Source organism: Phalangium opilio, unplaced genomic scaffold, assembly GCF_054372755.1.
Source record: "Phalangium opilio isolate 3A_F unplaced genomic scaffold, DU_Popi_V2 ptg000200l_1, whole genome shotgun sequence".
Taxonomy (NCBI): domain Eukaryota; kingdom Metazoa; phylum Arthropoda; class Arachnida; order Opiliones; family Phalangiidae; genus Phalangium; species Phalangium opilio.
The window spans coordinates 681,673-697,309 of NW_028324213.1; the positions used below are offsets into that span (position 1 = coordinate 681,673).

Below are 15,637 nucleotides of genomic sequence, written 5' to 3' on the forward strand. Positions count from 1 at the left end.
AGGCGCAGACTCAAGGGGCTTAGCTTCCTTCGTTCATGATGTGAAACTGTGTTATCTGGTCCTCGTATGAGGGCTTGGGTTCGAATCCCACTTCTGACACGATATGTTTTATGAAAATAACTGGATGAGATGTAATTTTAAAACGTCCAAATTACACAAAAGCACGTCGGGATGGCCGAGCGGTCTAAGGCTCCAGACTCAAAGGGCTTAGCTTCCTTCGTTCACGATGTGAATATGTGTATTCTTTCCTCGTTTGAGGGCGTGTGTTTAATCCCACTTCTGACACGATATGTTTTATGAAAATAACTGGATGAGATGTAATTTTAAAACGTCCAAATTACACAAAACCACGTCGGGATGGCCGAGCGGTCTAAGGCTCCAGACTCAAAGGGCTTAGCTTCCTTCGTTCACGATGTGAGTCTGTGTATTCTTGTCCTCGTTTGAGAGCGTGTGTTCGAATCCCACTTCTGACACGATAAGTTTTATGAAAATAACTGGATGAGATGTAATTTTAAAACTTCCAAATTACACAAAACCACGTCAGGATGGCAGAGCGGTCTAAGGCGACAGACACAAGGTTTCTTAGTTTCATTTCTTCACGATGTGAATATGTGTATTCTTTCCTCGTTTGAGGGCGTGTGTTTAATCCCACTTCTGACACGATATGTTTTATGAAAATAACTGGATGAGATGTAATTTTAAAACGTCCAAATTACACAAAAGCACGTCGGTATGTCCGAGCGGTCTAAGGCTCCAGACTCAAAGGGCTTAGCTTCCTTCGTTCACGATGTGAGTCTGTGTATTCTTGTCCTCGTTTGAGAGCGTGTGTTTAATCCCACTTCTGACACGATATGTTTTATGAAAATAACTGGATGAGATGTAATTTTAAAACGTCCAAATTATTCGAAACCACGTCAGGATGGCCGAGTGAACTAAGGCGCAGACTCAAGGGGCTTAGCTTCCTTCGTTCATGATGTGAAACTGTGTTATCTGGTCCTCGTATGAGGGCTTGGTTTCGAATCCCACTTCTGACACGATATGTTTTATGAAAATAACTGGATGAGATGTAATTTTAAAACGTCCAAATTACACAAAAGCACGTCGGTATGTCCGAGCGGTCTAAGGCTCCAGACTCAAAGGGCTTAGCTTCCTTCGTTCACGATGTGAGTCTGTGTATTCTTGTCCTCGTTTGAGAGCGTGTGTTTAATCCCACTTCTGACACGATATGTTTTATGAAAATAACTGGATGAGATGTAATTTTAAAACGTCCAAATTATTCAAAACCACGTCAGGATGGCCGAGTGGTCTAAGGCGCAGACTCAAGGGGCTTAGCTTCCTTCGTTCATGATGTGAAACTGTGTTATCTGGTCCTCGTGTGAGGGCGTGGGTTAGAATCCCACTTCTGAAACGATATGTTTTATGAAAATAACTGGATGAGATGTAATTTTAAAACGTCCAAATTACACAAAAGCACGTCGGGATGGCCGAGCGGTCTAAGGCTCCAGACTCAAAGGGCTTAGCTTCCTTCGTTCACGATGTGAATATGTGTATTCTTTCCTCGTTTGAGGGCGTGTGTTTAATCCCACTTCTGACACGATATGTTTTATGAAAATAACTGGATGAGATGTAATTTTAAAACGTCCAAATTACACAAAACCACGTCGGGATGGCCGAGCGGTCTAAGGCTCCAGACTCAAAGGGCTTAGCTTCCTTCGTTCACGATGTGAGTCTGTGTATTCTTGTCCTCGTTTGAGAGCGTGTGTTCGAATCCCACTTCTGACACGATAAGTTTTATGAAAATAACTGGATGAGATGTAATTTTAAAACGTCCAAATTATTCGAAACCACGTCAGGATGGCCGAGTGAACTAAGGCGCAGACTCAAGGGGCTTAGCTTCCTTCGTTCATGATGTGAAACTGTGCTATCTGGTCCTCGTATGAGGGCTTGGGTTCGAATCCCACTTCTGACACGATATGTTTTATGAAAATAACTGGATGAGATGTAATTTTAAAACGTCCAAATTACACAAAAGCACGTCGGTATGTCCGAGCGGTCTAAGGCTCCAGACTCAAAGGGCTTAGCTTCCTTCGTTCACGATGTGAGTCTGTGTATTCTTGTCCTCGTTTGAGAGCGTGTGTTTAATCCCACTTCTGACACGATATGTTTTATGAAAATAACTGGATGAGATGTAATTTTAAAACGTCCAAATTATTCAAAACCACGTCAGGATGGCCGAGTGGTCTAAGGCGCAGACTCAAGGGGCTTAGCTTCCTTCGTTCATGATGTGAAACTGTGTTATCTGGTCCTCGTGTGAGGGCGTGGGTTAGAATCCCACTTCTGAAACGTTATGTTTTATGAAAATAACTGGATGAGATGTAATTTTAAAACGTCCAAATTACACAAAACCACGTCGGGATGGCCGAGAGGTCTAAGGCTCCAGACTCAAAGGGCTTAGCTTCCTTCGTTCACGATGTGAGTCTGTGTATTCTTCTCCTCGTTTGAGGGCGTGTGTTCGAATCCCACTTCTGACACGATAATTTTTATGAAAATAACTGGATGAGATGTAATTTTAAAACGTCCAAATTACACAAAACCACGTCGGGATGGCCGAGCGGTCTAAGACTCCAGACTCAAAGGGCTTAGCTTCCTTCGTTCACGATGTGAGTCTGTGTATTCTTGTCCTCGTTTGAGAGCGTGTGTTCAAATCCCACTTCTGACACGATATATTTTATGAAAATAACTGGATGAGATGTAATTTTAAAACGTCCAAATTATTCAAAACCACGTCAAGATGGCCGAGTGGTCTAAGGCGCAGACTCAAGGGGCTTAGCTTCCTTCGTTCACGATGTGAAACTGTGTTATCTGGTCCTCGTATGAGGGCGTGGGTTCGAATCCCACTTCTGAAACGATATGTTTTATGAAAATAACTGGATGAGATGTAATTTTAAAACGTCCAAATTACACAAAACCACGTCGGGATGGCCGAGCGGTCTAAGGCTCCAGACTCAAAGGGCTTAGCTTCCTTCGTTCACGATGTGAGTCTGTGTATTCTTGTCCTCGTTTGAGAGCGTGTGTTCGAATCCCACTTCTGACACGATAAGTTTTATGAAAATAACTGGATGAGATGTAATTTTAAAACGTCCAAATTATTCGAAACCACGTCAGGATGGCCGAGTGAAATAAGGCGCAGACTCAAGGGGCTTAGCTTCCTTCGTTCATGATGTGAAACTGTGTTATCTGGTCCTCGTATGAGGGCTTGGGTTCGAATCCCACTTCTGACACGATATGTTTTATGAAAATAACTGGATGAGATGTAATTTTAAAACGTCCAAATTACACAAAAGCACGTCGGTATGTCCGAGCGGTCTAAGGCTCCAGACTCAAAGGGCTTAGCTTCCTTCGTTCACGATGTGAGTCTGTGTATTCTTGTCCTCGTTTGAGAGCGTGTGTTTAATCCCACTTCTGACACGATATGTTTTATGAAAATAACTGGATGAGATGTAATTTTAAAACGTCCAAATTATTCAAAACCACGTCAGGATGGCCGAGTGGTCTAAGGCGCAGACTCAAGGGGCTTAGCTTCCTTCGTTCATGATGTGAAACTGTGTTATCTGGTCCTCGTGTGAGGGCGTGGGTTAGAATCCCACTTCTGAAACGATATGTTTTATGAAAATAACTGGATGAGATGTAATTTTAAAACGTCCAAATTACACAAAACCACGTCGGGATGGCCGAGAGGTCTAAGGCTCCAGACTCAAAGGGCTTAGCTTCCTTCGTTCACGATGTGAGTCTGTGTATTCTTCTCCTCGTTTGAGGGCGTGTGTTCGAATCCCACTTCTGACACGATAATTTTTATGAAAATAACTGGATGAGATGTAATTTTAAAACGTCCAAATTACACAAAACCACGTCGGGATGGCCGAGCGGTCTAAGACTCCAGACTCAAAGGGCTTAGCTTCCTTCGTTCACGATGTGAGTCTGTGTATTCTTGTCCTCGTTTGAGAGCGTGTGTTCGAATCCCACTTCTGACACGATATATTTTATGAAAATAACTGGATGAGATGTAATTTTAAAACGTCCAAATTATTCAAAACCACGTCAAGATGGCCGAGTGGTCTAAGGCGCAGACTCAAGGGGCTTAGCTTCCTTCGTTCACGATGTGAAACTGTGTTATCTGGTCCTCGTATGAGGGCGTGGGTTCGAATCCCACTTCTGAAACGATATGTTTTATGAAAATAACTGGATGAGATGTAATTTTAAAACGTCCAAATTACACAAAACCACGTCGGGATGGCCGAGCGGTCTAAGGCTCCAGACTCAAAGGGCTTAACTTCCTTCGTTCACGATGTGAGTCTGTGTATTCTTCTCCTCGTTTGAGGGCGTGTGTTCGAATCCCACTTCTGACACGATAAGTTTTATGAAAATAACTGGATGAGATGTAATTTTAAAACTTCCAAATTACACAAAACCACGTCAGGATGGCCGAGCGGTCTAAGGCGACAGACACTAGGTTTCTTAGTTTCATTTGTTCACGATGTGAATCTGTGTATTCTTTCCTCGTTTGAGGGCGTGTGTTTAATCCCACTTCTGACACGATATGTTTCATGAAAATAACTGGATGAGATGTAATTTTAAAACGTCCAAATTACACAAAACCACGTCGGGATGGCCGAGAGGTCTAAGGCTCCAGACTCAAAGGGCTTAGCTTCCTTCGTTCACGATGTGAGTCTGTGTATTCTTCTCCTCGTTTGAGGGCGTGTGTTCGAATCCCACTTCTGACACGATAATTTTTATGAAAATAACTGGATGAGATGTAATTTTAAAACGTCCAAATTACACAAAACCACGTCGGAATGGCCGAGCGGTCTAAGACTCCAGACTCAAAGGGCTTAGCTTCCTTCGTTCACGATGTGAGTCTGTGTATTCTTGTCCTCGTTTGAGAGCGTGTGTTCGAATCCCACTTCTGACACGATATATTTTATGAAAATAACTGGATGAGATGTAATTTTAAAACGTCCAAATTATTCAAAACCACGTCAAGATGGCCGAGTGGTCTAAGGCGCAGACTCAAGGGGCTTAGCCGAGGGGCTTCTAACTCGCGAATTCGGTGTACATCACTGGCTGAATTCAATGTGAATTCCAAAAACCAACTTCTGAATTCCACGAAGTATTCCATGTATTCAAGTGAATTCCAATGAATCAAGAATAGCCCTTTGAATTCAAGTGAATTCCCAAGAAATTTCATGAATTCAAGCGGAATTCCTGATCAAACTTTATGAATTCTTAAAAATCTTTGGCAAATTTACTGAATCCTCCGAAATAATTTGGTGAATTGTTATGAATTCCAGCGTATTCCTAAATTTTTTAATGAATTCAATTGTATTCCCGAAAATTAGCATGCATTCATTTGAATTCAGAAAAATGAGCTCGAATTCTTTAAGAATGCATACGAATTCACTCAATTCCGCAATGAATTCTTTGATATTCATTATTTTTTTTCGTGTGTTCATCTTTTCAATGAGATATTTTTGTAAACGGTAGAGTATAAATGCCACTGGGCCCAGTTTAATTCATTAAAAGTATTGTTCAGTGTATTTGATTTGACAATAGCCCACTCGATCACGCACTCGACGACGCAAGCTGCTCGCGCTATAGAAGCCCGTTTAAAGAATTCTATTCACAAGTATAAGCGAGACTTTTGAAAAAAATAAAAAAAAAGCTAAGTTCTAAGGGAAGACGTAGATTTTTTTGTCAGATCCTTGGTCCTATTGATCGAAATGACCTGATGTTTTAACGAGACGCGTGTTTTATTACACTTAATAGGATTAAAGCTTCTAGAGTTGATAGCATTTTTTTATAAAAAGTTATTTTCCAAAGTCAAAATGATGGGTTCAGGCCCATGACAGAGTATATCTTCGGATCTAATTTTCTAATATTTGTAAACGTGCAGAGGGGCAGATTACTCGAAAACCCTTGGGGTGATTCCCAGCCATTTGCCATTTTTCAAATGTTGTTCTTACTTGATGGGCGCGACATTTAATTATTTTGGTCTTCTTTTACCAAACAAACAGGTTAGTATTAAGGGATAGAACTAATTTTAAAAGTACTTTCTTGCTGTGTCTCTTATTGGTCATCTGATACTTTCATCCAACTTTTTTCTGAAATATGTGATAAATACAGTTTTTAACTAAAATTGCGTTTACACAGTAAAGTTTACTTGGTGGAAAAGCAGCTCCAGGCCCATTGGGCCGAATCGCATTGGACCGTATGTCTCATTCAACCGAATCCCGTTGAACCGGATATAGCCAAAATGTGGTGTATTTATGATCTTAAAACTTTTAGTGCTATTTAACGATATATTTTAATGCCGTTTATACAAACGGAATTAAGGATTTTTTCTTTTGGTTTTATTAAACACCCTTGTTCTAATGCTTAAGTCTATCAATACACTTTCCAATATAAATAATGACACTGCGATGGTCAAATCACAAGTTTACTAGCAAGTCTCTATTGTAACCTAACCGAAGTTAAGCTAATCTGTAATAAAATCAATATAATAGAAAAGGACCTTAATAAATATAACATTTATTGTTCAAGGGTCTTATAAAATACAGCATTTATTGGTAAGCATACACTCTAAGAAACGGAAGTGTAAAAAACGTGTTAAAACGGTGTAAAAACCGTAAAAAACCCAAAAGAGAGTTTTATTACCTTGAGTTTTTAGGGGCCAATTTAAAGTGTAAATTCGGTGTAAAATAACACTATTAAAACACCGTTCGAAATTAAACATGAAAATTATAATACTGCGGGTTTCTTAAATAAGGTCTTTCATTTTCATTAATGTTTTAATATTAAAGTCAATACTAATAGTAAAAAATTATTGAAAAACGTAATTGCTAAACCTTTTTTAAAGATGATATTCATGAAAGAAAACAGTTTTATTCTTTAAATAAAATTAACAAAGAAATTGGTCATCTGCTGTCGTTGTACCTTCATATAGCTATGCTAAACGTGTCAGGCGACACTCTTACAGGTGTTAAGCGATACCCTTAAAAAACGAGACTAGGTTAGGTACTGGCCTCACAGTAGGGCCAGCTTGAGAAGCCAAAGTGGGGCACTTGCTTTTGTGACATGTTTTATCATTATTTTGAGAAAAATTATTGTACTAAATGGATTTTTTTTTTGTAAAATCTGTAGTGCAAATTAGATTAAACGCGTTTCTGGTGCTCGAAAAACTCTCAGTGAAAAGAGATTATTAAATTTAACAAGAACGTCTATATCTACTGCTTGAATATTATAGCCTCCAAAACTAATTTAATACCCTATGCATTTGTACAAATTAAAAACTTTCTATCTTTTTCAGAAGTTTATAAACGCGTAAAAATGACTTTATATGCAACAATTCTCGCTAAAAGAGGTATAGTTCTGCATGTGAGAACTTTCCTCCCTGTAGGTGATGAAGTTCTTTCAAGATGGAACCCTGTTTTGAATATAGCATTAATTGCTAATAATACTGCGGAATGGTGGATAATCAAAATCTAACTAAACAGGAAAACCATACTCAATATTTGAGTTATGCCTCATGAGTGGTCAAAATGTAGCTACAATAGTGTTTTTTTACGTCATCGGTTCTGCTCCTAAGTCTAGGAAAAGTTCTAGAATTTCAAATACTATCATACCAAAAAATCTCCTACTCTTAAAGTTGTTACGCGACACTCTTAAAGGTGTTACGCGACACTCTTAAAGGTGTTACGCGACACTCTTAAAGGTGTTACGCGACACTCTTAAAGGTGTTACGCGACACTCTTAATGGTGTTACGCTACACTCTTAATGGTGTTACGCTACACTCTTAATGGTGTTACGCTACACTCTTAATGGTGTTACGCTACACTCTTAATGGTGTTACGCTACACTCTTAATGGTGTTACGCGACACTCTTAATGGTGTTACGCGACACTCTTAATAGTGTTACGCGACACTCTTAATAGTGTTACGCGACACTCTTAATAGTGTTACGCGACACTCTTAATAGTGTTACGCGACACTCTTAAAGGTGTGAAGCGACACTCTTAAAGGTGTAAAGCGAAACTCTTAAAGGTGTAAAGCGACACTCTTAATGGTGTTACGCGACACTCTTAAAGGTGTTAAGCGACACTCTTAAAGGTGTTAAGCGACACTCTTAAAGGTGTTAAGCGACACTCTTAAAGGTGTTAAGCGACACTCTTAAAGGTGTTAAGCGACACTCTTAAAAGTGTGAAGCGACACTCTTAAAGGTGTGAAGTGACACTCTGAAAGTTGCAATGCCACACCCTTTAAGGAGTTGCACAAAACTAATATGAGAGTAAAAATTCACTTTCCGTGCGATATAAGAGCTAAAAAGGTGTTAAACTGCACCTCCGTTGCAAAAATTTTATACTTATCTTTGCCACCAATTGTTCAAATAAGTGTTATTAAACCCTTTCAGGGGTGTAAATGAACACCTGTAACGGTGTCAAATTTGGACCCATATAAACTACTTTTAAAGGTGTTAAAGCACACCCCATTTTCTTAGAGTGTATAGAGAACAGGTAGCAAAAACAAAAAATTCTTCCTGTTACCATGGTTACCACTCTAGATTTAAATTTTTCAAACGGTCGCAACCTAGAAAGGTCACAAACAAGTTCTATCGGGAGCCTTACCTCATAAAAATAAATTTGTGTTATTAACCAGACCTTAGGTAAAAGTATTTTTAAATAACTTATCGCTTAAGAAGTCTCTGTCCACCGATGACTAGTAAAGTCTTATAATTTAATTAACCACTGTAGGACAGGGATTTCACTTTTACGTGTAATCCTTTTAGTATAGTAAAAAGGTGTTCACACATTTCCTTTCTAATGCTTTTACCCGTAATCGGTATACTGGGACTCGTAAGGTGACTAGTCCATTACTAAATTATTTACCGAAAATTCACTTAAAACATTTGAATACTGGAATATCACAGAGGAATTTGTTGAATTCCGTGAACTCACTTCAAAACTAAGTAATTCACTGATCAATTCCGTGACTTCGCTTCAAAATTTACGAATTCACAGATGAATTCAGTGGGATCTCTTTTTAATTTAGTGAATTCATCTAAAGCATTGATGAATTCAGTAAATTCCCTGAATTCACTTAAACATTAACGAATTCACTAAAAAATTTATTAATTCCGATGTGAATTCATTTTTTACTTGCGTGAAGTCATCTAGCACATTGATGAATATCTCGAATTCTTTGAATTCTTTCTAAGAATTCTGTATTTAGTAGAGAATCATGAATTCATAGGGTTGAAAATGGAGGAATTCGTGAATCTGAAATCAGGTGTACATTTTCTAGAGAGAGATAGCAGCCCCTCGGGCTTAGCTTCCTTCGTTCACGATGTGAAACTGTGTTATCTGGTCCTCGTATGAGGGCGTGGGTTCGAATCCCACTTCTGAAACGATATGTTTTATGAAAATAACTGGATGAGATGTAATTTTAAAACGTCCAAATTACACAAAACCACGTCGGGATGGCCGAGCGGTCTAAGGCTCCAGACGCAAAGGGCTTAACTTCCTTCGTTCACGATGTGAGTCTGTGTATTCTTCTCCTCGTTTGAGGGCGTGTGTTCGAATCCCACTTCTGACACGATAAGTTTTATGAAAATAACTGGATGAGATGTAATTTTACAACGTCCAAATTACACAAAACCACGTCAGGATGGCCGAGCGGTCTAAGGCGACAGACACTAGGTTTCTTAGTTTCATTTGTTCACGATGTGAATCTGTGTATTCTTTCCTCGTTTGAGGGCGTGTGTTTAATCCCACTTCTGACACGATATGTTTCATGAAAATAACTGGATGAGATGTAATTTTAAAACGTCCAAATTACACAAAACCACGTCGGGATGGCCGAGCGGTCTAAGGCTCCAGACTCAAAGGGCTTAGCTTCCTTCGTTCACGATGTGAGTCTGTGTATTCTTGTCCTCGTTTGAGAGCGTGTGTTCGAATCCCACTTCTGACACGATAAGTTTTATGAAAATAACTGGATGAGATGTAATTTTAAAACGTCCAAATTACACAAAACCACGTCGGGATGGCCGAGCGGTCTAAGGCTCCAGACTCAAAGGGCTTAACTTCCTTCGTTCACGATGTGAGTCTGTGTATTCTTCTCCTCGTTTGAGGGCGTGTGTTCGAATCCCACTTCTGACACGATAAGTTTTATGAAAATAACTGGATGAGATGTAATTTTAAAACGTCTAAATTACACAAAACCACGTCAGGATGGCCGAGCGGTCTAAGGCGACAGACACAAGGTTTCTTAGTTTCATTTGTTCACGATGTGAATCTGTGTATTATTTCCTCGTTTGAGGGCGTGTGTTTAATCCCACTTCTGACACGATATGTTTTATGAAAATAACTGGATGAGATGTAACTTTAAAACGTCCAAATTACACAAAACCACGTCGGGATGGCCGAGCGGTCTAAGGCTCCAGACTCAAAGGGCTTAGCTTTCTTCGTTCACGATGTGAGTCTGTGTATTCTTGTCGTCGTTTGAGGGCGTGGGTTCGAATCCCACTTCCGACATGATTTGTTTTATGAAATTAACTGGAAGAGATGTAGTTTATAAAAGGTCCAAATTGCTAAACACCACGTCAAGATGAACGAGCGGTCTAAAGCGCCAGTCTCAAGGGGCTTAGTTTGCTTCGTTCACGTTGTGAATCTGTGTATTCTGGTCCTCGTATGATGGCGTGGGTTCGAATCCTACTTCTGACACGATATGTTTTATGAAAATAACTGGATGAGATGTAATTTAAAAAACGTCCAAATTACACAGAACCACGTCAGGATGGCCGAGCGGTCTAGGCGCCTGACTCAAGGGGTTTAGCTTCCTTCGTTCACGATGTGAATCTGTGTCATCTGGTCCTCGTATGAGGGCGTGGGTTCGAATCCCACTTCTGACACGATATCTTTTATTAAAATAACTGGATGAGATGTAATTTTAAAACGTCCAAATTACACAAAACCACGTCAGGATGGCCGTGCGGTCCTAGGCTCCAGGCACAAGGGGCTTAGCTTCCTTCGTTCACGATGTGAGTCTGTGTATTCTTGTCCTCGTTTGAGAGCGTGTGTTCGAATCCCACTTCTGACACGATAAGTTTTATGAAAATAACTGGATGAGATGTAATTTTAAAACGTCCAAATTACACAAAACCACGTCAGGATGGCAGAGCGGTCTAAGGCGACAGACACAAGGTTACTTAGTTTCATTTCTTCACGTTGTGAATATGTGTATTCTTTCCTCGTTTGAGGGCGTGTGTTTAATCCCACTTCTGACACGATATGTTTTTTGAAAATAACTGGATGAGATGTAATTTTAAAACGTCCAAATTACACAAAACCACGTCGGGATGGCCGAGCGGTCTAAGGCTCCAGACTCAAAGGGCTTAGCTTCCTTCGTTCACGATGTGAGTCTGTGTATTCCTGTCCTCGTATGAGGGCGTGGTTTCGAATCCCACTTCCGACATGATATGTTTTATGAAATTAACTGGAAGAGATGTAGTTTATAAAAGGTCCAAATTGAATAAAACCACTTCAGGATGGCCGAGCGGTCTAAGGCGCCAGACTCAAAGGGCTTAGCTTCCTTCGTTCACGATGTGAGTCTGTGTATTCTTGTCCTCGTTTGAGAGCGTGTGTTCGAATCCCACTTCTGACACGATAAGTTTTATGAAAATAACTGGATGAGATGTAATTTTAAAACGTCCAAATTACACAAAACCACGTCGGGATGGCCGAGCGGTCTAAGGCTCCAGACTCAAAGGGCTTAACTTCCTTCGTTCACGATGTGAGTCTGTGTATTCTTCTCCTCGTTTGAGGGCGTGTGTTCGAATCCCACTTCTGACACGATAAGTTTTATGAAAATAACTGGATGAGATGTAATTTTAAAACGTCTAAATTACACAAAACCACGTCAGGATGGCCGAGCGGTCTAAGGCGACAGACACAAGGTTTCTTAGTTTCATTTGTTCACGATGTGAATCTGTGTATTATTTCCTCGTTTGAGGGCGTGTGTTTAATCCCACTTCTGACACGATATGTTTTATGAAAATAACTGGATGAGATGTAACTTTAAAACGTCCAAATTACACAAAACCACGTCGGGATGGCCGAGCGGTCTAAGGCTCCAGACTCAAAGGGCTTAGCTTTCTTCGTTCACGATGTGAGTCTGTGTATTCTTGTCGTCGTTTGAGGGCGTGGGTTCGAATCCCACTTCCGACATGATTTGTTTTATGAAATTAACTGGAAGAGATGTAGTTTATAAAAGGTCCAAATTGAATAAAACCACTTCAGGATGGCCAAGCGGTCTAAGGCGCCAGAATCAAGGGGCTTAGTTTCCTTCGTTCACGATGTGAATCTTTATTCTGGTCCTCGTATTAGGGCGTGGGCTCGAATCCCACTTCTGACACGATGTTTTATGAAATTAACTTGAAGAGATGTAGTTTATAAAACGTCCAAATTGCTAAACACCACGTCAAGATGAACGAGCGGTCTAAAGCGCCAGTCTCAAGGGGCTTAGTTTGCTTCGTTCACGTTGTGAATCTGTGTATTCTGGTCCTCGTATGATGGCGTGGGTTCGAATCCTACTTCTGACACGATATGTTTTATGAAAATAACTGGATGTGATGTAATTTAAAAAACGTCCAAATTACACAGAACCACGTCAGGATGGCCGAGCGGTCTAGGCGCCTGACTCAAGGGGTTTAGCTTCCTTCGTTCACGATGTGAATCTGTGTCATCTGGTCCTCGTATGAGGGCGTGGGTTCGAATCCCACTTCTGATACGATATCTTTTATTAAAATAACTGGATGAGATGTAATTTTAAAACGTCCAAATTACACAAAACCACGTCAGGATGGCCGAGTGGTCTAAGGCGCAGACTCAAGGGGCTTAGCTTCCTTCGTTCACGATGTGAAACTGTGTTATCTGGTCCTCGTATGAGGGCGTGGGTTCGAATCCCACTTCTGAAACGATATGTTTTATGAAAATAACTGGATGAGATGTAATTTTAAAACGTCCAAATTACACAAAACCACGTCGGGATGGCCGAGCGGTCTAAGGCTCCAGACTCAAAGGGCTTAGCTTCCTTCGTTCACGATGTCAGTCTGTGTATTCTTCTCCTCGTTTGAGGGCGTGTGTTCGAATCCCACTTCTGACACGATAAGTTTTATGAAAATAACTGGATGAGAAGTAATTTTGAAACGTCCAAATTATTCAAAACCACGTCAGGATGGCCGAGTGGTCTATGGCGCAGACTCAAGGGGCTTAGCTTCCTTCGTTCATGATGTGAAACTGTGTTATCTGGTCCTCGTATGAGGGCGTGGGTTCGAATCCCACTTCTGAAACGATATGTTTTATGAAAATAACTGGATGAGATGTAATTTTAAAACGTCCAAATTACACAAAACCACGTCGGGATGGCCGAGCGGTCTAAGGCTCCAGACTCAAAGGGCTTAGCTTCCTTCGTTCACGATGTGAGTCTGTGTATTCTTCTCCTCGTTTGAGGGCGTGTGTTTAATCCCACTTCTGACACGATATGTTTTATGAAAATAACTGGATGAGATGTAATTTTAAAACGTCCAAATTACACAAAATCACGTCGGGATGGCCGAGCGGTCTAAGGCTCCAGACTCAAAGGGCTTAGCTTCCTTCGTTCACGATGTGAGTCTGTGTATTCTTCTCCTCGTTTGAGGGCGTGTGTTCGAATCCCACTTCTGACACGATAAGTTTTATGAAAATAACTGGATGAGATGTAATTTTAAAACGTCCAAATTACACAAAACCACGTCAGGATGGCCGAGCGGTCTAAGGCGACAGACACAAGGTTTCTTAGTTTCATTTGTTCACGATGTGAATCTGTGTATTCTTTCCTCGTTTGAGGGCGTGTGTTTAATACCACTTCTGACACGATATGTTTTATGAAAATAACTGGATGAGATGTAATTTTAAAACGTCCAAATTACACAAAACCACGTCGGGATGGCCGAGCGGGCTAAGGCTCCAGACTCAAAGGGCTTAGCTTCCTTCGTTCACGATGTGAGTCTGTGTATTCTTCTCCTCGTTTGAGGGCGTGTGTTCGAATCCCACTTCTGACACGATAAGTTTTATGAAAATAACTGGATGAGATGTAATTTTAAAACGTCTAAATTACACAAAACAACGTCAGGATGGCCGAGCGGTCTAAGGCGACAGACACAAGGTTTCTTAGTTTCATTTGTTCACGATGTGAATCTGTGTATTATTTCCTCGTTTGAGGGCGTGTGTTTAATCCCACTTCTGACACGATATGTTTTATGAAAATAACTGGATGAGATGTAATTTTAAAACGTCCAAATTACACAAAACCACGTCAGGATGGCCGAGCGGTCTAAGGTGACAGACACTAGGTTTCTTAATTTCATTTGTTTACGATGTGAATCTGTGTATTCTTTCCTCGTTTGAGGGCGTGTGTTTAATCCCACTTCTGACACGATATGTTTCATGAAAATAACTGGATGAGATGTAATTTTAAAACGTCCAAATTACACAAAACCACGTCGGGATGGCCGAGCGGTCTAAGGCTCCAGACTCAAAGGGCTTAGCTTCCTTCGTTCACGATGTGAGTCTGTGTATTCTTGTCCTCGTTTGAGAGCGTCTGTTCGAATCCCACTTCTGACACGATAAGTTTTATGAAAATAACTGGATGAGATGTAATTTTAAAACGTCCAAATTATTCAAAACCACGTCAGGATGGCCGAGTGGTCTAAGGCGCAGACTCAAGGGGCTTAGCTTCCTTCGTTCACGATGTGAAACTGTGTTATCTGGTCCTCGTATGAGGGCGTGGGTTCGAATCCCACTTCTGAAACGATGTGTTTTATGAAAATAACTGGATGAGATGTAATTTTAAAACGTCCAAATTACACAAAACCACGTCGGGATGGCCGAGCGGTCTAAGGCTCCAGACTCAAAGGGCTTAACTTCCTTCGTTCACGATGTGAGTCTGTGTATTCTTCTCCTCGTTTGAGGGCGTGTGTTCGAATCCCACTTCTGACACGATAAGTTTTATGAAAATAACTGGATGAGATGTAATTTTAAAACGTCCAAATTACACAAAACCACGTCAGGATGGCCGAGCGGTCTAAGGTGACAAACACTAGGTTTCTTAGTTTCATTTGTTCACGATGTGAATCTGTGTATTATTTCCTCGTTTGAGGGCGTGTGTTTAATCCCACTTCTGACACGATATGTTTTATGAAAATAACTGGATGAGATGTAATTTTAAAACGTCCAAATTACACAAAACCACGTCGGGATGGCCGAGCGGGCTAAGGCTCCAGACTCAAAGGGCTTAGCTTCCTTCGTTCACGATGTGAGTCTGTGTATTCTTCTCCTCGTTTGAGGGCGTGTGTTCGAATCCCACTTCTGACACGATAAGTTTTATGAAAATAACTGGATGAGATGTAATTTTAAAACGTCTAAATTACACAAAACAACGTCAGGATGGCCGAGCGGTCTAAGGCGACAGACACAAGGTTTCTTAGTTTCATTTGTTCACGATGTGAATCTGTGTATTATTTCCTCGTTTGAGGGCGTGTGTTTAATC

The 15,637-nt window shown here is 40.6% G+C and overlaps 1 non-coding gene across 1 annotated transcript; it reads left to right on the forward strand.

Annotated features, from left to right (window-relative positions):
* The first annotated feature begins 10,840 nt into the window (after positions 1-10,840).
* TRNAL-CAA (transfer RNA leucine (anticodon CAA)) lies at positions 10,841-10,961 on the forward strand. Its single transcript has 2 exons — positions 10,841-10,877; positions 10,916-10,961. It is a non-coding gene; the product is annotated as a tRNA-Leu (tRNA).
* The last annotated feature ends 4,676 nt before the right edge of the window (positions 10,962-15,637 follow it).